The sequence below is a fragment of the Stenella coeruleoalba genome (assembly GCF_951394435.1).
Source record: "Stenella coeruleoalba genome assembly, chromosome: 6".
Lineage (NCBI taxonomy): Eukaryota > Metazoa > Chordata > Mammalia > Artiodactyla > Delphinidae > Stenella > Stenella coeruleoalba.
Window position 1 is genome coordinate 126177602 of NC_137151.1, and position 25743 is coordinate 126203344.

The 25743-nt window shown below is 49.6% G+C and overlaps 1 protein-coding gene across 1 annotated transcript in view; it reads right to left on the reverse strand.

Moving 5' to 3' along the window:
• HDAC4 (histone deacetylase 4) overlaps nucleotides 1-25743 on the reverse strand; it is a 286639-nt gene that overhangs the window by 123948 nt on the left and 136948 nt on the right. The gene's annotated exons all lie outside the window — the stretch shown is intronic.

A 25743-nucleotide genomic window follows, 5' to 3' on the forward strand; every position in this document is an offset into this window, starting at 1 on the left:
CACGAGGGTCCTTTGGGTCCTAGGCTGGAAACCCCGTCAACTGAAACAGACTTGGGGTTTGCAAACAAACAGACTGGGGCTGACGGTCCCAGGACCGTCTGCAAAGGGCGGGCAGTGTGGTCACCCGCGTGGAGGACAGTGGCCTAAACACTGGGAGGAAAAGGAAAGACGGGAGCCGTCCTCCATCCTCCCTGGCTGTGACCCCGTGGGGGGGCCTCACCCAGATCTCCGCACCCCTCTAACGCCAGGAGCGCAGAGTCAGGCCTGCAGGGAGCAGCCCGCCGCCTGCCCGTTTCCAGTGGCGCTGGCCCGGCCCCGGCCCGGCCGCCGCTCCGCCAACTTGTTGTGCTCACAGCAGCACAGGTGAGGGGTCCCTGGGTGCCCGCAGACACGGAGCCAAAACGGATTCTCAGCTTCAGGTGTTGTGAACAGGACGCAGAGACGCCAGCTTTATGAGGCGCCGAAGAACGAGAATGCGTCTACTTAATGCAGAGGGGGAAACAGGGCCTCCTCCAGGCCGGGTGCTGATCCCACAGCAGCGGCTGACAAGGAGTTAGGGCAGATCTCCCCCCTCCCACACTCGCTTCTCTTCCTTTGTCAAAGAAATAAAAAGCTCTTTGTAGGATAGGAGCACATAGGGAAGAGAAGTAAGACACCAGGGCAGAATCTAGGTGATGTCAATGTTTCTGTTTAAATCAGACCGTCATTTCAGTGAGGCCCCTGCTCCTCTCCTTTCTCACTCACTGCACCCCACACCAGCCCCCCCATCCTCCAGCCCAGCTCCCCAACCCAGCAGGGAGGTCAGAGCTGCAATTCAGGCCCGGTGTCGGTTCCAAAGTGTGGGCCCCCGACTGACTGTGAAGGTCAGAGGTCAGACCTCAGAGGCAGCATCTGAAGACAGATGGCTGAGCATTTCCAGGACTGGTGGGAGACAGGGAAGGCACAACCAAGCGGGGAGACAAACCAATAACAGCAACAATCAAGACAATTTCAAAGTGGAACCACAGACACTAGAGAGAAAGGTCAGCAGACCCTGAGGACGAGTGAGGCTGCCCGACAAGGGACGCACAGAAACAGCCAGAAAACAGTGAACCAGCTCTGAGCGTGCAGAGACACCTGCCAAGCTAGAACTACGTGCTCGGGGAAACTGCGATCAAGGTTGAATGCAGGGGCTTCCCCGGTGGTGCAGTGGTTAAGAGTCTGCCTGCCGATGCAGGGGACACGGGTTCGACCCTGGTCCGGGAAGATCCCACATGCCGCGGAGCGGCCGGGCCCGTGTGCCACAACTACTGAGCCTGCGCTCTAGAGCCCCCGAGCCACAACTACTGAACCTGTGTGCCACAACTACTGAGCCTGCACTCTAGAGCCCGTGAGCCACAACTACTGAAGCCCGTGTGCCTAGAGCCTGTGCTCCGCAAGAAGAGAAGCCACCGCACTGAGAAGCCCACGCACCGCAACTTAGAGTAGCCCCCGCTCGCCGCAGCTAGAGGAAGCCTGTGCGCAACGAAGACCCAACGCAGCCAAAAATAAATAAATAAAATAAAGTTTAAAAAAATTATATATATATAAAAACAGAGTGAATGCAGAACATGCACAGATGGAGGCAGATCAAAGACCAAGACAGGTTACAGACTCGCCGACAAGCCTTTGGTTAAGAGAAAAGCCCACAGAGCGTCTGAGATGAGGGAGAGAAGATGAGTGCAGAGTGTGACAAACCTGAAGCTGAGTCCAGACAAACAGGCAGGAGACGGGGAAGAGCATCTAACTTGGGAGCTGAACTGACAGTGAAAACCGTGGCTGGTGGGGAGGGAGGAGAGCATCCGGGGGCCCCGGGACACCTGCCCGCCGTGGGCGCCGGCGTAACGGTTCACACTTAACTGCTGGGGACAGAGGGGAGGCCTCCCAAAGCAGTGGCTGGGCACGGCAAGATCAATAAAAAGATTTTAAGGAGAAAACAAGACACGTGGCTGCTAACCTCCCCCCACCCCACTCCCGAGTTGGGTCCTCCTGGCGGATGTAGACAACTGCATCTAGAGTCGGGCCCAAAATAATCATACCTGAATCGGATCAAACCTCCAGCTCTAACCACCAACGTACAGGAAACACAGGCAACAGAGGTCCATTTTAAATGACAAGACGGGGATGAAATCAAGCAGAACCTAGAACACAGGGAAACCCTACAGGACGAACAACCCAGTAGCTTCAGAGATAAACTGCAAAGGTCAAAAAGGGAGAGGAGACACAGTTGAACTGGAGACAGACCAGGCACCATGCATGAGCATTAAATGGACCCCAAGTCAAACAGTAAACTAAAGCAGCACATGCTTTACTAAACACCAGCAGGGTGAACGAATAAAGAGGACGTGGTATTTAAATACAGCGGAATATTAACCGTAAGGAAGAGTAAAATCTTGACATTTGTGAAAACACGGATGGACCTAGAGGGTGTTACTGTGCTAAATGAAGTAAGTCAGACGGAGAAAGGCAAAACTACCGTATGATTTCACATATGTGAAAGCTGAAAAACAAAACAAATGAACAAACATAACAGAAAGAGATTCACAGATACAAGAACAGCCTGGTGGGTGCAAGAGGGGAGGGAGTTAGGGACGTGAGGGAAACAGGTGAGGGAGTCACGGGTCTGAACTTCCAGGTTCCAAATGAACAGGTCACAGGGTTGTAACGTACAGCACAGGGAACAGAGTCAGCAAGACTGCAGTATCTTTCTATGGTGGCAGATGGTGACATCTTTTAATGTCTAGAAATACCGAATCGCTATGTGGTGTACCTGGAACCGACACAGTGCTGTATGTCGATTCCACTTCAATTAAAACACACACACACACACACACACACACACACACACACACACACACACACCAGGGACATATAAATACTAGGTGAACACTGATTAAAATTTAAGAATTGCTGACCTTGTTTAAACATGAAAATGGCATTGTACTTACGTTGAAAACAAAGAGTCCCTACCTTTTAGGGAGACAGGTAGGTACTGGGATAGTTACAGATGATATGATACAATGAGTGGGATTTGATTCAAAATGACTGTGAGGGTAGAGGTGCAGGGGTGAGGTGGGACACAGATAAACACAGCTGGACACGACCCGACCCTGTTACGTTCGCTGGTAAGAACCTGAGGGCTCCTTCTACTAGTCTCTCCACTTCTAAGTGTGTCTAAGACTTTTTATGATACAAAGTTAAAAAAAATTTTTAATTACATTTCTAAATATCTTCTGTGTCAAAGAAGAAATCCTAACAATCACTTAAAAATAATTAGAATCGAAAGATAATGGAAAAAGTACATATAATAAGTTGAAAGGTTCTGCTCTTACTATACTTAGAGGAAAACTGATAACCTTAAACGATTATATTTGACAATAATGAGGATACAATTAGTAAGCTGGATAGATGTATCTTCAGAAAAAACACTAGAACGAATCCTAGGAAAACAGAGGGAAGGAGATAATAAACACAGAAGTAACTGGAAAATGTTCATTACACTCACACATACCAACACAATAAGAAACTGGTTCTTTGAAAAGACCAACAAAACAGATAACCTTCTGAGAAGAGTGATTTAGAAAATGAGAGAAAAGCACAAACTTAAAACATTAGGAATTTAAAAGGTCACCAAAGTTCAGATATGGCAGAAATTGAAAAGACTCGAACAACTTCAGGCCAATCAATTTTAAAGCCTACATAAAATAGATACATTTCTAGAAAAACATAACTTTTCCAAGTTGACAAAAAATAGAAAATATAGCAACTCTATAATCATAAACTAAAGTGAAACAATACTTGAAAATCTTTCCACACAGATCATATCAGAGACAGTATTATCAACCTTTGGACTAACTGATCGTTCAATTTTAAACAAAACTTTAGAGAACAGAGAAATAAAGAGAACTTCCGGCTCATCCTGTGAGGCTAGTGCAAAACCTTGCTACAAATACCAAAGACAGTATAAAAAAGAAAAATTACAGTCCTGGTCATGAATATAGCCACAAAATTCCCAAATGAATTATTAGCAAGCTTGATCTAGCAGTCTATAAAAAAGATAATAGACTAAAATAAGCAGTATTTTAAAATGAGAAACGCAACATCTACATAGAACATCTATAAATGTAATTCACTGAATTAATCATGAGCATCATCATAATAGAAATAAGTATAATATAAAATCCAACAACTATAAAAGCCCTTAGCAAACTACAAATAAAAGAGAATTTCTTTAACCTGAAAAAGGGGATCTATTAAAAAAACGCGGCAGACTGGTGCCGGGGCGCTCGTTTAGCGTGCACGCCCTAAGCTTCGGGGCTGAGCTAGCGTCTCGGGTTTTCTCTTATTTCTCCTTGCTTTTTGACTTTCTCCGGTCGCTGGTGTCTCCGATTTTCGATATGCCGTCTTCTTTGCTGGGCTCGGCAATGCCGGCCTCCACATCACAGCCCTGCAGGAAGCTTTGGAAAATGCCGGGCGGCTCATGGACCATCAGTTGCAAGGAGTCCGCATGTACCCAGACCTTTCCCGTCTGCTCATGGGGTCTGCCCCAAATAATCCCACTGTTTCTGGCATGTCAGATATGGTTTATCCCCTACAAGGACCTGGTTTGCTGTCAGCACCCAACCTGCCAGAGATCAGTTCCACTCGAAGAGCTCTTCTCCCACCTGAACTTGTTGAACAGTTTGGACGTATCCTATTACTTTGTATGTCCTGTTACTTTGTATGTAACTCTTTAAAAAATTTAAAAATTCGTATCCTCATTACTATAATTCTAGTTTCGTGTTTAATTAGTGTATTGTGTATAAGTTCATATAAGGGTTTTATTTAAAATGCATTTAAGTATGTGGGTAGTTTGCCACGTGCCTAGAATATTTCATGTAAAATTGAATGTTGAAAATTGTCACATTTTAATTGTTTGGGGACCCTGAGGAGAGTAAATTGCTTACAAGCAACTCTGCATTTTTAGATGCTATATGGCAAGGCATTACTTTCTAATTAAGTGCTATACAGGGAATTTTTTACTACCACGCTTTTTCAGTTCAAAGACCCATGATTTTTGTTTTTATTTTTTCCTGTATTTTAACATTTTAAAACTGAGTAGTGGCTCTGAAAATGTTTAAAACAAATCTGCAAGTTTCTGGTGTGTTTTTATACTTACTTCTTAGAATTGAAGTTTATAAGTTATTGCATTTCTAAGGATTACAGCAAGAATCTGTATCTAAAGCTATAAGAAACTAAAGTATTGATACTAATGCCACCTTCACAGACTGAGAAGTTAGATGAGTTTTCTTATCCTCTAAAAATTAGATTTTATTTGTTTTTCTTAAAGGGTGGCATACCCTATAAAAGGACTATATTTATGGTTCTTTGCTAGGAAGCTTTTCTAAAGAGCAGTCTGTAACTCTCATAATAAAGACATCGAGATGCTATATAAAAGTTTAATCTGAGACTTTTAAAAGTATGTTAATCTGTTCAGGGTGAAAGGGCTTCATATTTCAAAATAGTGTGATTTAGAAAAAGAAAAGAAATGAAAAATTAGGGAAAATGCTTATAAAATAAATAGAGAAACTAGTAAAATCTAATCTATATTTTCCCTAAAATTTTCATTGTTTCTCTGAGACTTTGTAAAATAGTGTTATTAAATAAATAATACATCCTATCATATACTCAAAAAAAACCCCGCAGCAAATATTGCTTTTAATGGTGAACCTTGACCGAGACAAGATTCCAGGCAACACCACCGCAGGGGAGCTGGCTGATGGGGGAATAATGCAAGCAGAGAGGCAAGACACACCACCACGCCTCACAGACGCTATGATCAAAATATAGAACCCTTCTCCCGTTAAAAAACAAAAAAGAATTACAGAGAAGTTAATGAGGTCATTTAACAAAGTGCTGGGTAAGGTCAACATACAGAAAAACCCACCTACATTTCAATATTAATGCAACAAGTAGAGAATCCCAGTATTTTAAAAAGTACAAAGTACCAAGAATTATATGTAACAAAAGATAGAAGAGACCTTTATGGATAAAAAATTATAAAAGATTACTGATAGATATTTTAAATGACCGAAGGACAAGAAGACTTACTACCATAAAGATATCAGTTCTCTTCAAACTGATGTATTTCGTGAACTTGAGAAGGTGATTCTCAAACGATATAGGAGAACAAGCTGGAAGCAGTCAGAGCAGTCCTGAAGAAGATGGTGTGAGTCCTCCACACATGACTATGGGAAAGACGGGGTATCCCATGTTTCTTACGGAAAGAAGATGGAACTCATTCCTATTCACACTGTACACCAACACTAATTCCACATGGATTAACACTTGAATGTGAAAAAGGCAAAAGTTTAAAACTTTTTGAACACACTCTCTGGAAAATATCCTCATGACCTTGGAAAGAAAAACTCAAGATACAAAACGTGCTCACCACAAAAGAAACAACCGATCGCTCTGACTACATTTACATTAAGAATTTCTGCTCAAAGGCAGAAATAGAGACACAGATGTAGAGAACAAACGTATGGACACCAAGGGGGGAAATCGGGGGCGGGGGGGTGGGGGTGGGATGAATTGGGAGATTGGGATTGACAATATATACAGTAATATGTATAAAATAGATAACTAATAAGAACCTGCTGTATAAAAAAATAATAAAATAAGATTTGAAAAAAAAAAGAATTTCTGCTCATTAGACACTGTTTAAAAGTGAAAGCCTGAGTCCTGAAGAAGGTGGTCCACACTGTATATAACTGACAAAGTACCTGACAAAGGACTTGGCTCTGTAACATATACGTAACTCCTACAAGTCAGTACAAGAAAGATCAAAGAAAAATGGCAAAAAGGACAAGTAGGCTTTTCACAGAAGAAGGGCTCTTAGTGGCTGAAAAAAAATAGGTTAAAATGCAGGACCCCATCAGTAATGCCGGAGAGGCAATCAGACCACCGTGAAATGGGAGACGGACATCCACCCCATTCTGGAGCCATCAAGTGTCGGAAAGGCTACAGATGAGGATGGACTTTCTGGAAACTCATCAGCTTTCTCTTATAATGCTGAAACTTGGTCCTATGACCCACTCCCAGGCATACCCACGCTTGAAAAATGCCAGCCTGTGTGTACCAAGAGAATAGTGCAAGAACTGTCATTACAGCACTACTAACTGGAAACAGCCCAGAGAGCCGTCAACAGGTCAGCTGCAGGATATTAAGAGTGCGTAAGTGTATTTAGCAGCGAAAATGAATGATTTACAGCTAACAAAGAAATGATGTCATGAGTCTTGGAAACAATACTGAATTTTTTAAAAAAAAAGCAAGCGGCAGAAGACTGTATCTGTATGATGACACTTTAAAAATCTCAGAAAAAGTAAACCTAAACAGGATGCTGTCTAAGGAAGCAGACATATATGGCAAAGTCGTTTCTAAAAGAAAGTAAGTTAAAAAAAAAAACTCAACTGCATCCCTAAATAAATAAATAAATGAAAGCAAGTCAGTGACAAACACAAAACTGAAAACAGGTTTCTGCTAGTGGCGAATGGCCGACTGCACATCCCGGCACTCATTACTGGGCCTGGGAGGAAAAGGGCCGCGTGTGTGTGGTTGGCAATGGGGGTGCCCCCTTGGGGGAGATGAGCCCAGTGGAAACCAGCCCAAGACAACGTCTCTCTCCACTTTTCACCACGTGTGATCATAAAGGACCCAACGACAGTCCGCAATTCTATCGCCCTGACTTCTTAGGAACAGAGGGCGTTCAGCAGGCCCGTTTCCACAATGGTCACCAGGATTCCTAGCTGGAAGGAGGCTGGGCCAAGGGGCTGGAACCTCCCCAGTGGAAACCAACCCTTGTTCGCGGAGCCTTGGAAGGAGGCACAAGACAGGGCGCATTCCTTTAATGCCTTATGTTGCACTAACCCCATCACAGAACCTCTAAATCACACTCCACAAGTACCGAACCTCCTTTATAAAACACTTAAATACATCCTCAAGAAAAGGGGCAGGCGTCGGCTGTTAAGATATATTTATACATTTCTTAAAACGAGGAGATGAAGAAATCGTAACCGCTACATAATTAGGAATTAGAAACACGACTGCGTGATGAAACCCTCTAGCTTTAATCCCCTAAAACCACTTGCTCCCAAAATAATTCATTAAAATTCCACTTTACATTGACCTACTCAAAACGAATTTTAAGTGGAAATTCTTGACAGAAGGAAATATACTGTTTCTTCCATCTTTTTTTAATGGTATAAACACGGAATTGGTGCCCTCACAATACAGAATCACTAAGGAGCACGAGATCCAGCTTCCTGGAAGCCGGAAATAATTAAGGAAAGCTCTGTCCTCCCCGAGGGCCCGGCCTTGCTGCTTCTCCCAGAGGGCTCAAAGTCCCTTTTCCAAGAGTGACAGCCCCCGGGGACCGACAATCCCCCCCAGTGGGTGTGCAGTGAAGATGAATAAGGAAACCGAGAGCACTGAGTCTTCACACGAAAGAAACCGCAAGGCTATCGCTGTCTGCATTTGCTGAACTTGGACGACGGGCTCACGGCCAGCTCCTGGAGACTCCAGTCCTGTGGCTCCGTCTGAAGGAAGGGCTGGGTCTCTAACCCCAGTCACTCAGCAGCTAAAGCTACAAAAACAGCTTTCAATCCAGGCAGGGACTTCTGCCCCTTGGCGTTTATTGAGCTGTGGGACGCTCCTCGGCCCCTGACACATTCCCCAGAATCTGGCATCTTAAAACATCTTCGAGGACTTTTCTTTCAAATACAAGCAAAGGAAACCCCCCCGAACAAGCAGGCAGAAGGTGGTGACAGCGAGCATCGCGGACTGGCCCTGTGGGGAGCAGGTACGTTCTCTGTGGCACCAGATTCAGGGTGAAGATAAAACGCGGTCCCTTCCCCTCAGCACGGGATTTCATCACATCGTTGCACAGGGTCTAGGGTCCTTTTAAACAACATCTCCTTTGCAGATGAAACGTGCTCGTGAAGACTTCGAAAGTTCCTCCAGGGACCAGTGAGGACGTGGGGAGACAGCTTTTCATTGTTTCGTGGATGTTTTAACTTTGAAGCCCAGCAACAAGTGTGTTCAAAAAGAAATGGATGAAAGTGATTGTGAACTGGGGTGTTTAAACTTTCTGGAGTGTTATGTGGAGTCCAATTAATCTTCAACTTAAACTGTGAAAGTACAAATTTAAAGGGTCTCTACACTCACCACCTCCTGGCTCAGCTGAGGCTGGGGTTCATTCTCGACATTCAAAGAGCTGCATGTTGTGAAGGACACAGCCTGACGGCGCCCAACCCACCCCCTCCCTCCGAAACTTCCACCCCAGGGACAGCAAAAAGACATCAATCTTTCCCCCAAGCCCCATCCCTCAAGGAGACCACAGCCATAGGGTTCTTGAAGCTGGGAAGGGAATGGCTGACCAGGGACTTCTGAGGCTGGGGAAGGTCAGGGTCCAGTCACCTCTGGCCACCACAGCCCGCCCGCCACACACGGGGACTGTTGCTTACCACCCCCCAGAGAAGCTCCCCGCTGAGGGCAGGAGCTGAGTGCCGGCCTAAAACGGGGCACTCCAAGCTGATTCACCGAGGGTTGGCGCGGGGGCCAGGCAGGGACCCGCAGGAAGGAGTTGAGAGGGTGCTGTCCGGGTAAAAGGATCAGGCCAAGACGAAGGACAGCAGGTCTCGGCTTCTGAGACACTAGGAAACGGCGAGGCCCTGCCCATCAGCTGGGCAGGGAGGCAGCCAGTCCATCAGCCCTGCTGGCTTGTAGGAGACTCACCGTGAGCTGTGGGCCAGCCCTGAACATGAAGACAGAGCAGCCAACCAAAACAAGGCTCCACAAGCCTTCCCGTGCTCACCGTCTGCTGCCCCTCACCCGCCCCCGAGAAGGCAGGAGCGTTCACATGGCTCCCTGTGGCCCCCCAGAACCCAGAGCAGTGCCAGGAAGAGGGAGGTGGCCGTGAGCCTGGGGGGGTGACCGGGGCGAGGGAGGGCCTGGCCCTGCTCACCAGCCCCCGAGCCGTACAAGGACTTCCTGCCAAGCTGGGGCCGGGCGCGGGAGGGGCCCATGGCCACTGCATCACAGACAGATGCCGCTCACCTGGCCCAGACGCTGCGGACTCAGCCAGGGGGAGTTTAGAAAGAACACATGCTACTGGAAAATCCAAGTCGACAGTACCGGCCAAGCGCAAGCATGTGAGAAAGCACAAGGTGAGAATGAGGGGCCGGCCACCCGCTGCCTGCTCTCTGAAGCTGGCTACCGGATCAACCCCACCCAGGGGCCCAACTCTCCGGAAGAAGGTCCCCCTCAGGCAAGCCCCCTGCTGCAGCTGCAGCCGCTGGGTCCTGGAGACCATCTATTTCTCCTCCGAAGAGCCAGGACAAGACAAGAGCCCCAGACCAGCCCGGCCAACCAAAGCAGGAAGAGAGCCCCGACCGGCCGGCCAGCTGACCGGACCAGCGTCCTCCTACAGCGCTCTCACCGAGGGGCCACACTGCAGCTGCCCCGGCTCAGCAATGGCGGTCAGAGTCCCTAAATCTTAGCTCATCAGAAGCCACCGTGAATAAACAAGAGTGGAGCAGCCTCTCTGGAAGGCAATTTGGGGATGTGCATGAAAATCCCTAAATAAATATTTACACCCTTGACTCCACTCATAAAAATTATGATCTGTCCACAGCAGGCACCCAAATTTATTTTAAATACATAATCCTAATTGTTCACACGGTCAAATGCATGAACTCTTAGTACTTACACACACTCCTGACTATGTTCTGTATAGTTTATGCATTTCGGCTAGGACCACATTACGCACAGTTTCACCTTCGCGGTCATGCGAACACTTCCCACATCACTGAATACAGAAATACACATATATGTTTATGTTTATATTTATATATACACACATGTACATATATATGTAATATTTATACTGAAAATTCCGTTCAAGAACAAAAATGGAATGTTCTCATTGACTTTCCTAGAGGAGAAAAGAAAAAAGGGAAACGTTTCCAAAACACGTGGCTCTAAATGATTAGACTGTGCTCACACCGCCCTGAGAGTAAACAGTACTGATGACACGGCACTTGCTGAGCACTTACACCTGCGCATCCCGGGCGCCTGGACAGGGCAGTGCCAGGCTGCCCCGGTCGAGGTGCTCTGACGCCCACACGTGCTGTGCCCCCCGCCCACCGCTAATCAAGCCTTCTGAAGATGAAGGCTCCCTTAGTCTGGTTCTTAAATTTGATGGGTCTCCTCAGCAGGGGCAGAGCCTGCACGTGAAGCCAGGTCTGTCTGGGCACCTACATCCTCAACAATTTCTAAATGTCACCATCCCTGGTTTGGCAGAAGAGGAGTAAGCAGCAAGACTTGTTTAAACAGGGGATCCATTTCAGGCCGTTTTCCCCTAGCCCTGGCACGTCATCCCCGTGAGGGGGTCATTGAAACCTCTCCTCATAAAAATGGAACCCCTCGGCCACCTTGAGGACTTGGGGGCAACCACCAGACAACCCCGAGGCCGTGGCAGAGACCAGGCACATCCTCACCCAAGGTCACTGGCCTCAGAGCGGGGACGGGAACACATCTGTGTGGCCCTGGAGGTCGAGACCAGCCCAGTACTGGCAGGTGGAGGGTTCCCAGCAGCCGACAGCATCACTGCGAAGAGCAAGGGGTCCTGCCCTCCCCTCAGTGAGGACCAAAATGATGCGATCTTTAGACCCTATTGGTAGAAACCTTAGGCTGAGCTTAAAATTCCTTACATTTTAAAAGGAAAGTCATAAAACAAACCAAGATGTGGGAGAAGAAACTTAATGTATTCATTTTCTCAGCCTTCTTAGTGGTCAACAATTACCATTTTAAGGTTAAGAAATCAGTAAATGATAGGTAGTAAGCATATTATTATATGTTATAAAGAGAATCACCTGAACTAAGAATAACACTGTAACTAACAAAATCAGAAAGCGAGCAAGAGCAAAGAGGCCAGAGATCCTGCAGTTTGCTAATGATCTGAGCTCTCATGAGGGACTCACAAACACTGCCAAAAGAGCCATATCAAGAAGCAGCCATAGAGCTAAATATATGGGCTTATAAACGGTCCCGGAGTAAGATGTGGAAAGAGGACACAGCCTCCCAAGTGACCAAAAGGACAACACAACTACTGACACTAAACCAAAGAAAAGGCCGGAAAACCCACAAACAAGAAGCCCAGAGCCAGAAGCGCTGAATACAGAAAACAGAACATAAAAACTGGATGAAAAGCTTAGAACTAAATACATCTGTTGTGTCACCAAATGTAAATGGGATCTGTTCACACAAAGGTGATCAGATTAGGTAAAAAACAAAACGGAACGATTACTGTCTACACAGAAAGCAACCAGAACACAACGGGCAAACAGTAACCGAAAGAAATCTGAGGTCAAACTATCAGTATCACAAAGATTAAATCTAAAGCAAATGCTACACAAGATAAGGGCCATTTCACATGTATAAGGTACGCAATTCACCTTAGATAAGAGCGTCCTGGAGATGCGTGCTTTCTAATAAAAGACAACACAGAGAATGCAGAGAAATAAGAAGAAAGGGACAGAAACACAGAACTAGCCGGTGATTTGAACTTGCTGTGGTACACTTGACAACAGTGTCATGCGAGGATTTAAAAAATACGACGAACGCTTCAGCTAAGCTACACTTCAAATGCTGCACAATGAACGAATTTATGCTTTCTTTTTCAGACTCCCCCCCAAAACATTCACGAAAATCAATGCCACATAAACACAGAAAGTTTCCAAATACATACACAAATACCCAGCATACAGGCCACAATCCCTGAGCACACGGCAACAGAGTCAGAAATGAATAAAACCAGAAGAAAAACAGAAGTCCAACTACAGGAAAACAGAACACCTTTCTCCTGAATACTCCAAATCCAAAATGAAAGTGAAGAACCTTTATGAAGATGATGAGCACATCACCTACTGAAAAGTTCAGAAACTGCTTACAGTGAGCTCAGAGACTTAATCCATAGTCTTGTGCACTTAAGTAATTTTTTTAAAAAGGAACTGAAACAAATAAATTAAGTATTAGACTCCAAGAGTTAGAAAAAGAACTCAAAAATTAAGCCATATGTTGTTCAAGAAAAAAGAGGAAGAAGATAATAAAGCTTAAAAAAATTAAAGGAGTTACTGAGTCAGGAAACAGGAAATCCATGGAATGGCTAAAACCCGCCATGGAACGAAGTTTGCCTGTGCTTCCTGGGGGCAAAAACACAGGGATGACAGTTGAAGGAAGCTTCACAAACAAAACGAGAAAAACCCTTCCGTTATGAAAATCTTCAAAGACACACAAAATCAGAGAGGGCTATCGCGAACACCCTCGTATACAGCTTTAACAAGTAATCAAGATTCTGTTTCATCTATTAACATCCATTTTGGGGAGGTAACTGCATGGAATAAAATATCTCAACTTTAAACTGATAAAAGATGGCAAAGAATGAGTCATTTTTTAAAAAAACAGATTTTTCTCCTTAACATTACGAAGCGAAAAAGTAAGTATAGATTCACAGGACGTTGCAAAGCTAGCACGGAGCGGGCCCCAAGCATCCTTCAAGCGGGCTCACGTCCAGCTGCATTTCAGTGTGAGCTGAGAGCAGGACACGGGAATACTTGGAACTGAACAACAGCCATTTCCATACACTGTTAGGACTGCTTGAAATGTACGATCAACTCAAAACTCTTATTTTCGGCCAAACTTCACTGGTGGAGAGCCGCCTCTATACCGCCCACCAACTTGGTTTGATTCTCTTCTGGCGCGTGTTTTTCCAAAGGTCCTATTAAATGACAAGCTGAAACTACTGAAGTTGTTATGAGCTTGGAAGAGACAGAGCTTTCCTTAACAGGTCCCTTAAATGGCTTTTTCTCCAGAGTAAGAAATACACTGTAACAACAATGCAGAAAGCGTTCCAGACCCGAGTCTACAGAAAATAAAGTGACTTAGATGTAAACGTGGCCCTACACGTGCAGCCCTCCAGGGCCCCAACGACCCCTCCTCTCCCGGGTGGTTCTAAGAGGACCCGTAATTCTGGTTCAGGAACACATCCATCATGTCGCTGCAATTTTCCTGGCTTTCCTGAAGCCCGTGATGTTCTTTTCACGGAATCTGGTACGCATAACGGGGCAGGCCATCTGCACTCCTGTGCTCTGTGATTTCAGATGAAGCCAAGTGTTAGATCCCCCCCACTCCCTATTTCAGAACTTCTCCTTAAAGCTCTTTGGAAAATCCTTGGACTGTTTCTAATTTGTTCTGTATCCCCCAAGAAGAGAAACTGTCTTTGGGAAATATTTGCAAGCTCCAATGGAGCAAGAGCTGTAAATAAAAGCCTGGCGTGCAGTTGGGAACTTGGCTTTCGAGAAGCGCACAAATGTGCTTCCGGAAAACTGTAAATAGAAGCGGGCCTGCCCGGTGCAAAGCACGGGGCGATGCGCTGTAAGTGCTCACGTACGGAGGCAGCCACCAAAGACAAACGCGCGCTGGAAAAAGCGCCAGGCGGAGCAGTCCGTCTGAGACTCTGCAGCGTGATTTTATAAACGGGTGCTACTGAGAACTCTAAGATCATACAACTACAATGCAAAGGCAGCAAAACAGAAACAACAGCAGAATACCCAAGGTCTCATCATTGAGCACCTATTAAAAGCACACCCCCCGGCATTATCTCCTTTGGCCCCCGTGACCCCACGCTGGGGCCCCAGTGGTGACAGGATACACAGATGGGGGACCCAGGCTGCAGAGCTGTCGGCACCTCGCCCAGGTCGCTCAGACAGTAACTGCACACCTGGGTTCAATCCGGTCGCACCGCCGCAGCCCCTGCACACCTCCACAACCTGCCCACACCTTGGGCCCGGGCTGTGCTCGCCCCAGCAGAACTCACAAGTTACTCTCTGAAAGCCATTTTGCTTACCCTAAGCCCCATGGCTAAAAGCACATTATCTGAAAGTTAAAAATAGTTCCAGTGGTCCAGGAAGGCCACAGATCGCCTTTGCAATCGTCCTTGCCGTTTCAGTTACGCAAGGTCGAGTTTACATGATACGCGGAAGAAAGCATTTCAGAATTTCCGTCTTAGCAACCTCCAGACGTTTGGTTATGTAGTTCACCTAACAGCTGGGCTGCAGTAGGAGCCAATATTACTTAATAGTAACAGCTGAAATATTTAAAAATAGAAGGTGTTTCTTCCACTTGGCAGAAGGAGGGGAGAGGGCAGCAGAGGGCCGCCTGAAGCAGGGCTGCGTTTCTGAAGGTGAGCATCCCCCCCGGGGGTTTCTGGAAACCAATGTGCCCAACGAGGAATGCAGCATCCTTTCAGGGCTCTGTGGGCCATGGGGGGCAGGAAGGAGGTCAGGTTCAGACTGTAGTGTGTAGAAGGAATACCTGGGATGCTCGTCAAAAAGTCAGGCACTTAACGAACGTGCAGGGAGGTTGGGAAAGTGACTTAGCCTCTGCAGCTACTACCGCCGGTCATGGACGGAGGGCCAGCAGCGCCAGGCAAGCTCCCCGTTACCATCGCTACCGCCATGACTACCGCCAGCACCAGCGAGCCAGTGCGGGGCCGCAAGCTCTGCTACGGAAGGCGGTGGGTGGCCTGTTCCACAACGTGGACCCTCACTCACCTCACCCCGGAGCAGGCGCTCCCGGTTAGGAGAAGTCCACCCAGCAAGCATGACGTGGGGAGAAATGCACTGGTACCTCTAAGAGATCATGGCCTGTAGGACAACATTATAAACAATGTCCAGGACACAGACGGTGCAGGGAGAACCACGCCCTCGGGAGACTTCATTTCCACACTGTCTCGATGCCAACGACTCAAGATTCTCAAAGATGCTCAGCTCCAGCCCCAGTCCCCTCCCGCGCTGGGGCTCAGAGTCCCTTTTCAACACGCCCATGTCCCACACCAGCCCTCACCCTCGCCCATGGGCAGTTCGTGTTCCCTACCCCAATTCACAGCAACTCTGCCATCCAGACGCTCAAAGACGAAACCCTGTGGGACCTGGGACCCTTTGCTGCACTGCTGGCACCTGGACACACCTCTCCCTGAGCCACAAAATACAAAAAAAACTATATGGGACTAAAAATAACGGCATGCCTGCGCAGTTGGGGCAAATCATGGACAAAAAGATACAGAAGACCAAAAAACCCAGCCGTCACTTCTGAACAGCCAGGAGCAAAAGCTGGGTACTGGGCAGGCCCCCTGCACACACCATCACCAAAGGGGTGGGCAGACCACCTAAGCCACACCTCCCGCCCGACCCCATATAAGGAACCAGCTCACGCCCCCTCCCCCCAGGGAGCGAACAAGGGGAACTTACTTGTTTTCTCTCCCCGCCTGCTGCAGCAGGGGCCCCAGTAAAGCCTGGCCTGAATTTCTCGTCCAGCCTCCAGTCAATTTCTATTGATTGCGGAGGGCCGCAAGCCCTGGTCAGTGTCACCTGTTACTGTCTGCTCCTCTGCACCCCTCCCAGCTCACCTGCCACCTCAGGAAATCCCGCTTACTTCTAAACAGCTCTAGACTCGGAGCAGTTTCAGCCCGCCCACTGTGTCCACGCCAACTCACTGTCTTTACTGGTCGTCTTCTGCTCCCTCCACTCTGATCTGAGCTCCACAAACACAGGGATCTTTGCTTTATTCATAAACACATGTATCCCAAGTGCCAAGGGAGGTGATGGGCACCTAGAAGGGCTGATCCCTACGAAAGAGTGGGCGAGTGAGCCCAAAGCCTGCCTTGACAGGGAGGCCTTCCCTGACCACTTCATTTAAAACTGCAGAAAGCCATCTCACAAGAACTCAGCTGCCCTTAACGGCTTCTTCCTCGCCGCAGCATGGAGCACCTTCTAGCATCGTCTGGCGTTCCACACCATCTCCTGCCACCAGGCTGGATTTAATGAGCATATTTAGAATCCTGCGCCTGACAACCAGCGGATACAACTCTTCTAAAGCACATACTGAAGAGTCATCAACACGGGCCATAAGGCAAGTCTCAAACAAGTTCAAAGGCTCAGTAATCTCTAACCATAACACAGTATATTAGAAATCAATAACAAAAAGATTACTTGAAAAAGTCTGTACTTCCAGATGAAAAACACTTCTAAATATCTCATTTTTTCAAAGGAAAAAGAATCATCAAACAAATTTTCAAGAGGCTACAAATTAACTACTGTAAACTACAACTTGAATACTACAAATAGAAGTTACCAAAGCATTTCCATTTGTCTCCAGAGAGAACCACAGAACCTTAAATGCTTACAGCAAGAGGAGGAAAGGCTAAAAATTAACGTGCTAAATGTGCAACCTAAGAATTTAGTACAAGAATATCCACATAAACCCCTCCACCAAAAGAAGCAGAATGGAAATAAGAACAGGAATGAAAGGAGGAGAAAATAAATGTACACGAGTATCACCAGAGGCAGAGAAGCTGGTTCTTTGAAAGATGACTGAAACAGACAAAGCTGGACCAGACTGACAGCGTGTCCCCGGCTCCGACGACACCAGGTCTGCGTGTACCCTGTCCCGCTAGAAACACAGGCGGTGGGTGGAGGGCAGGCTTGCTCAGGGAAAGACGGACACGGCCAGCTGCTGGACACCGCAGCCTCCCCACCCCTCCGCAGGATTCCCAGGCTGACCATACACAGCGTGCTCAGTGGGCACCGGTGGGACCGAAAGGAGGACCAGCCCCCTCCCCTTGGGCTCCCGACTCAACCAGCAATACTCCCTCTGCTTCTCCCCGTCTGCCCCGACCAGGCACCACTGCCCAAGGACACCTGGTCAGACCCCAGCCCCACCATGGCGCTTGGGAGCCAGCCTGCCAGGGACACAGAGGACCAGGGCTTGGGTCTAACGGCTGCTGGACGGTACGAGCTGCTGTGAGGTTTCTCCTTAAACGACCACACTTTACCCTCCTAGGGGGCAGGCTGCTGGCAGGGCTGAATGATACAGCATGTTAAGTGTGACCACTTTCCCAGAAACAATAACAGCCATGGACAAGAGTTAACAAGAGTTGTCTTCCTGACCCTGTGGAGACACAGTTAAGCACTTTTAGACACATTTAAGGGGTTCCCAGACTCTGGATATATCTCATTCACACCGCGTAGCCCTGAAGTACAGAACACAAAACCTGGTAATAAAGAGACAAAAAGATAAAAAGTGCTTTGCCCGCAAATGATGCGCTCACGCATCCAGACCTTCCTGGCATCAGTGATGCTTCCAATGCACAAACAGCAAAACTCCGAGTTGGAAAAATACTGTATCTTCCGCCTAAAAAGCACTTTCAAATACACCATGAGGACATTAAGGTTTAATGCTCTATTTTCTGTATCAACACATATCTTAGCGTCACCACTGCCGGTACCACACCTATTCCTATAAGATGGAGAAACGGGGAGTCGCCGACCTCATCCCGTTGGGCTCGTGCGGACGTGTGGCCAGCTTCAGGCGCAACTGAGCACGCGAGACACCTCCCAGCCAGCCTCCGAGGGCCCGCTACGCCGTGACCGGTAAATGTTTGCTTCTCGTGGTTCCTGTTCCCTCCCCTTCAGGCCCCACAGCAAGCTCCTTCTAACTCTCCGCGTCTATGGCAACAATCACAAAACAAACTTAATGGGGTGCGACAGCTGGCGATAAACATAAATAACCAAACAATCTAATTCCCACCCTGGCTGGGAAGGCCTTCATCTTCCTCCCTCAAGTGCTGAGGCTACCGAAAGGACACAGCTGGGGAACCAGGAGGATCCTGAAAGGACACAGCTGGGGAACCCGCCATGCGGGGCAGAGTGGGCCTTGGTCGGGTGCCAGGGGTGAGCTCGGCCAGCCAGCCCGTTACGGGGCACCTGAGAGGCACAGGCGGGGCATTTCTGGTGGAAGATGGCAGACCAAACACCATCATTTATCCCCACTCCTCCAGAGCCCACTAAAAAAAATCACCAACACAACTGCAGATAAAAGGCAAATGAGAGAGAACCAAGTCCTACGAGAAAAAACATGGGTGAATAAGGGGCACCTGCCTCACCAGACGTAAGAAACCGAATCAAAGCACCCCGAGGCTCAGGAGTGGCCGCACCAGGACCCCCGACGCAGGAGACGGACCTGTTCCGGGAGCACAGAGGTCCCCAGACCCCTGCGCACCCCACAGAGCAGGAGACTCATCTTCCGGGAAGGGCGAGGGTGCTGCAGTGACAGCGCTGCTCGCCGGCTGCGGGTGGCCTGGGTCACGCCTCCCAGCGGGGTGACCAGCCCCACGGAAGACGTGTCAGAGCAGGGCACGGAGCCCCGGCTGCCAGCACCCCCGAACCCCCGAGGGTCCCCAGCCTCTGGTGCTCTGTCCTAAACATGAGTGGACAGGCCAGGAAAACCGTCACCATGGAAGGCAGAGCCCAGGCGGACAGACAACGGCACCTGGGTAGCAACCCGCTGCTCAGGAAGAAGGGCAGCCCCACTGCCCAGACGGCCCTCAGGGTGGAAGGCAGGCCTCGGGCAGACAAGGGAACCGGGCCTCGGTGTCCGGAGGGAAAGCTGTTTCCAAACCCATAATCGCACCCCCTGGTTTGGTGAGATTTGAGTGAACGTAACAGGGAAACACAAGGAAGAAGAAGAAAAGAGAAAGTAGGAAAAGAGAAAAGCAACAGAGACAGAGCCCAGCCGGTCCCTCCGGCTCCTGGCGCATTCGGAGCGGACAGCTCCATGGAAGCCCAGACGACGCAGACCATGTAACAGGCGCAGCTCTGTGCCCCGACGGGCTCGCAGCTGCAGGAACCCACACAGCTCCCAGCCTCGGGGCCCTTGCGACCGGCTGTTAGGGCCAAAGGCAGTGAGTGACAGCGGGACGAACGAGGGACGGGGCTGGATTTACGGTACGTGACGCAGACACACGAGGAGGGCTTGGCTCGCTCTCCTCTGCAAACACCATCGAGAGGCACAGGACCCAAAACCTGGTCCCGTTAAGAACTACCGGGGGGATGATCCATTTCCTAGTGGGTAAATTCCACCGCCAGTGAAGTTATCAGACTCGAGAGGCAGAGGCCTCTGAGGGGAGCGGGCCGGCGCCGAGGCCTGAGTTCCGAAGCTACAGCCTCTGTCCCTCTCCTCTCTGGAGCTCGGTCCCCAGGCAGAAGGGTGGTTCCTGGGAGCACTTCCTCAGCCCTGGGTCCTGAGGGCCGGCGCCGCCACTCTGGTTGAACTGCTGAGGTTCTCGTGGCCACAAATCAAACCCACACGTGCACCTGCACAGCCGTCGGCAGAGAGGCGGGACTGCCAGCTCATCCGCGGCGACGGGAGTCCTCTCTCCGTGGGCCAGACCCACGTGCCAGGCTCAGCATTAAAGATGGATACGTCAGCATTAAACATTGAGTAGGTCCGGGAGCTCGATGTAGCGAAAAAGCAGGCAGGCTTCTAACCTGATGATGCACAGCATTCAGAGAAAAGCCTGAGCAGATGTGGGTCCTCGTTCTCAACATGACGCCAAGCATTTTTGTTGTTAGGCTTCTCTACACCGGCTGGTTTTGCTTCGTTTTAAACAGCAGTCCTAGGGGCCATCACAAAGGCCTTTGGGCTGGTTGGGGGCGGCAGTCATGCTGGAGGGATCAGCAGAGCCGGGGCGGTGGGCGGGCAGACCACAGGATACCAGGGAGGCGGAGCGCGGTGAAACAGAAGAGGGACAGACAGCATCGCGGGGCCTCCCGTGTGCCAGATGCCCGCCTGCTTCCCGGGCGCCCGATGCCTCTGCCAGGCCGAGCAGCCACATGGCGCCAGACAGGCAGCCCGGGCTCCGAGGAAGCGCCACACGGCCGAGGGGAGGCAGGTCCTGCTGCCCGGCCCCCAGGCCTCGCGGTAGCTCTGCTGGGCCCAGCCCTGCCCCTGCCCTCACTTCTCCTAACACGGAGCCCCGAGTGGGGGCGCAGGGATGGAGTTCTCGGCAACGGGGTGAGGAGGAGAAGGAACAGGACAAAAAGACATCCTGCATCTGTACCACGTGCGATGCTGCCCCTGGCTGGCATGGCGGCGTTCCCAGACAGAGGCACTGCCCACGGGCGCTCACCAATCTGGTGGGAGAGGGGACAGGTGTAGGGGCTGGGAGTGAAGCAAGTGGCCAGAGAGAAAACGGGGAGGCTCTGAAGACTCCCAGGAGGACAGCCCGGGAGATCAGGAGGGGCTGGGGAAGGGCAGCCTTGGGAATTCTGCGTGGTGATGGGGAACCTGGAACCTGGGGATGGATCCCTGGGTGTGACACCTGGGGAACAAGGCGGTGACACAGGAGAACAGTGCAGGACGGCGCCCCCTGGTCCAGAACCACTCTTGGCTGTAAATCTACCTGTTCCCCCAGGCGACCCTGAGGCGTTTCCAAACAGCTCATAGATGCACGCAGCAAGGCAGGGCCTCCACGGCCGGGGCCGTGATGACACTCGGGCTCTGAAGCCACGTGGGCTACAGACGCTGAAACCTGGCCTTTACGTCATGACGACTCACCAGGCCTGCACATGAACTTGAAGGAGGGAAGTGGAAAAATTCTCAACCTTTGTTTAAACTAAGCAAACAAACTATAGGAATCCTTTTCTAATTTTTCAAACTGTTGGAATTTACTTTATGTCTCTGTGTTCTATATTTTCATTTTCCTCCACAAATTAAAACAAGCTCATAGGAAAAGCAAGGCAGGCAACCGCTTTGGCTCGAGCACGTGCTCTGTGCCCCACTGCGCGCCTGCCCGCTCTCTGCTGCAGCCAGAGGGCAGCCGGCCTGCGGGCCAGCGGGGAGCTGCCACCCAGCGATGGGCCCCTGGCCTGCAGAGAAGAGCCATGTGCAGCGTCGGGCCTGGCCCCAGAACGAGGAGACCAAGGTCCGCTCCCCTCCTGCTGTGCAGCAGGCGGCAGCCTTAGGGGCCCCAAAGGTGGCCCACGACGCTTTACTGTGCTACACCTCAACCCCAGAAACCCAGCTTTGCGTGAAAAGCACACAGAGGAGGATCCGGTGAGAAGTAGGACAAGTAAGGTTTTACGGGGGATTGACGACCACCGTGATGAACGCTTCCTGTGCCATGAAGGGGCGTCTGCAGCCTCCCCGAGGTCACGTGTGTCCTCACGCTGGCGTCTGCTTCGCATTCTCTCTCGCCAAACCAAACCGAACAACAAGAACAACACGACATGCCCGGGAGGCGTGGTAAGTTTCAGGCACCAGCTAACCTCAGGTAGCTCCTGTTCCAAAATTCGAGGACGGTCAAGCCATTCAATAACCCCTTTGACAGTGCAGTGGTCAAATACTCTGTAAGATTTGGGAATCCGTGGCTAGAGCCAAACCTCACTTTTTAAAAATTAGTTTGGATAAGTTCTCTAGAGTCGGGGTAGTTTCTTCAAGTTTCCAGAATTTTCTTTTAAAAATTATACCCCTGTTATACAGCCTTGAAAGAAAACCTCGATAACTCTGACTGAAACCCATGTTTACGATGAGGGCTATGGAGCCCGTAGCAGAGGCTCCTCTCCAGTCAACACCCCATCCTTAAAGACCCGCTGGTCCAGAGGTCCCCAGCATTCTCCAAAGTGATCGTTTGCTCCAGAGGCACCCCTGGAGAGCAGAAATGGGTCCCTGCCCCGTAACTGACACGCCGGGTGACCCTGGGGAAGCGGCCCTGCCACTCGCCTCTGGCGGGGAACAGGCAGGAAGGGCGCGGGGCCCTGCAGCAGGCCACCACAGTGGGCGCCTCGACATGCCTCCCGCTGCCCCTCAGGGCTGCTTTCCTCCCCCTTCCTCCCGGGCACTGAGGCTTCTCCTCCAGCCGCTTCACTCCACCCAGGCGCTGAGCACCTACACTATCCAGCTCCGAGGGAGCTCAACTTCCAGGTCTGGAACCAGCATCCTACACACTCACTACAATGTCTCTTTTCTATACTAAACATGCCTTGCTTTTATAATCAGGGAAAAAGTATGTTACTTCCCAAAAAAGTCAAAGTGATTCAGAAATGAAGGACTGAAGTGTTTTTCAAGTCCGCTGGCACAGGCAAGTGTGTGATCTCTCTCCTAGAGGGCCACCTCTCACCTCTTCCTCTGACCTCAAGCCCCACCATCTCTCCCGACCGAACTCTGAGCTTCCAGGGAACCCTCCACGGCTCCCGCCACCCTGTCTGCGCCCCCAAGTCCCCACCCAGGAAGGAAAAGGACAACCTCCCAGGAAGGGTGAAATGGTGTACCCTCATTCATAACTTGTGACACTCCATTTAGCCCAAAAAAAAAAATGAAGAAATATGATGCACACACAGAACAAGAGTAATGAAGAAGTTGCAACTAAGTGGTAGGCAAAGGGTTATGTTTTCTCTCTTTTATAACAGAACTATTTCACAGCGAAAAACTTTAAAACAAGAAAAAAAGAAACACAAAAAGAAGGGAAGGCTTGTTTGCATATAAAAAGGGGGAAGGTGGAGGAATCAGAATGAATCCAAAATAAAGAGCATTTTAGCCTGTTCCTTCTACAAGACAAACTTTTCTAGTAAGAGATATTCTTGTAGGAATTACCTCAAGTCTCAAGTCAAAATGGCCCCAAAATAGAAGGTATGAATAGTGCTTTTTTATTTGAAGTAAGACTTCACAAGGACTAACGTATTTAAAGAGAACCATTATCAGAAAGATGGTCGAGCATGCTGCCACGAATGGCCAGGAACAGACGAGACATGAGCAGAGATCCAGGAGAGGAGGGCCCCGTGGGCACTCCTCCACGCACAGCAAAAGCTGTACATTCAAAGGAACAAGCTCCCACGGTGAATGTCTGAGTGATTCCTGCAAATTATACGCATGTATCAGTTTGTTTTCGGACTGCCGAGAGTCAAAAGAGTACTTAAGAGTAAACTCAATGGTTGGAAAATGTGCAACAGCAAACTGGGATCGACATAAAAATACATCTAAAAATGTTTCCACTCCCGTATCATAAAAATGTGGCTTTACAGAAATCGTTGTACTAATTTTCAAATTATTACGTAAGCTGAGATTCACATTTCTTTGTAGAACGTAATTTACAGTGGTTGGAATGACCAAAAATGGAGTGTAGAGAATGCCCTTCACTTCCGCAGCTTCTAAGGCTCAGCTCACGGAGAAGCCTCCGCAGCCGGCCTGGGGAGCGCAGCCCCGTGTACACCCCTCCTTCTGCTGCCGGCTGCTCACAGGCATCGCGCCCCCCCAGCAGAGTCACCCTGAAAACACTGACCCCCGATGACACCAGCAAGCACAGCCTCGTCCTCTGACTTTGACCAATGGAATCTGGAGGTGCAGTGTTACCGGCTCCAATCTCACCGGGGCCCCCTCCCCGATATGCCGTCTCTCAAGTGGGGCACTTCCCCCAAAAGAAGAGAAGGGGTGTAACAGACCCCAGGGGCTGTCCTAGCATCTGAACACCAGCACTGTCACAGCCACGTCCCATGCGTGTTCAGTACCCGCCCACAGGACATTAAGAGATGACGTTTCTCCAGGAACTACTAAAAATCAGACACGTAGACTTGATCTCTGTCAGAATCCTGCGGAGTCGGCATTACTATCTCATCGAGGAAACAAAACCGAGACACTCGGCGGCTTGCCTAGAGTCACACGGTCAGCGGGTCACCAGGATTCCAGGTCCCATCCGTCCAGGACTGCAGTCCATGGTCGGTCTGTACGTGGAGCCGGGAAGGCAATACGAAGTCTCAACCAGCAGGGTGCGCTTCTCAAGCCAGAAGACGAATTTGAAGCCCACCCACTTTCTGGTTCACTTGGAAACCACCTTTTCACAGTCTATCAAGCTACTGAAAAGCTTCTTCCTCCATCCCACACTGGGCGAGCACCAGGAAACTGTCTGAAAATGCCCGAGCTACACAAGGCACCGGCAAATGAACTCAAGAGAAAGGGAAATCAGCACTGCTTCCCTTGCTGGGGCCCAAACGAGAGAGAGCATCTTGGTCTTCAGCTGCTGTTTCCAAGCCCTCTCCCCTGCCCTGCCCCCAGCGTCCTCGGTTAACAAGTACGCTGCTCCACGGGTGGGTGGAGGGTGAGGGAGAGGCGTGGGCACCGCTGCAGGAGGCCGGAGCGCCGCAGACGAACAACCCGAGCTTCGCGTCGGGGAGATGCCAAAAGCGATCCCTGGCAGGCTTCAGAGAATCTCTATGCGAAGAAAGAAATCTCTTCTCTGACACTTCCAGCCCTGCCTCAAGCTTTGGTTTCTTTTGAAGAGGATGGGGAAGGTGAGGCGATGGGTGGGTCAGCCGGGGGCTGGGGCAGAGGCAGGCATCTATGTGCCCCCCACCTCTGCCAGGCCGGCCCACGGAGAGAGAGAGCGGGCAGAGGGGGGACAGGAAGGCTGGGGTTCAGGAGGTGCCGCGAGGAACAAACCACAGACACGGAGGCCTCAGGACACAGCAAGCAAGGGGCCAGCAGTGTCGCCCTCAAAACACCGGCTTAAGAGCATATGTGGAACGCTGACAACGGTTCCCTTCCATACACCCTGGCCTTCAAGAGGCTCGTTTTAGTCTCAACAAGGCGAAGGAGCCCATGAAGAACGGCATCTGGGCTCTGAGTTGAAATCCTGGAGGCCAGTAGGTGGAGGGTTAGTGTTGTACAAAAAGAAAAAGAAAAAGCTCCCACGGCCGTGTGGATTCGGAAAACACTGCCCACGGCATGGTATTTAGGAACATTGTATGTGGAATGAGAGGTTTCTAATCACGGCTGATGCTTTTTCGTCAATTACACGTG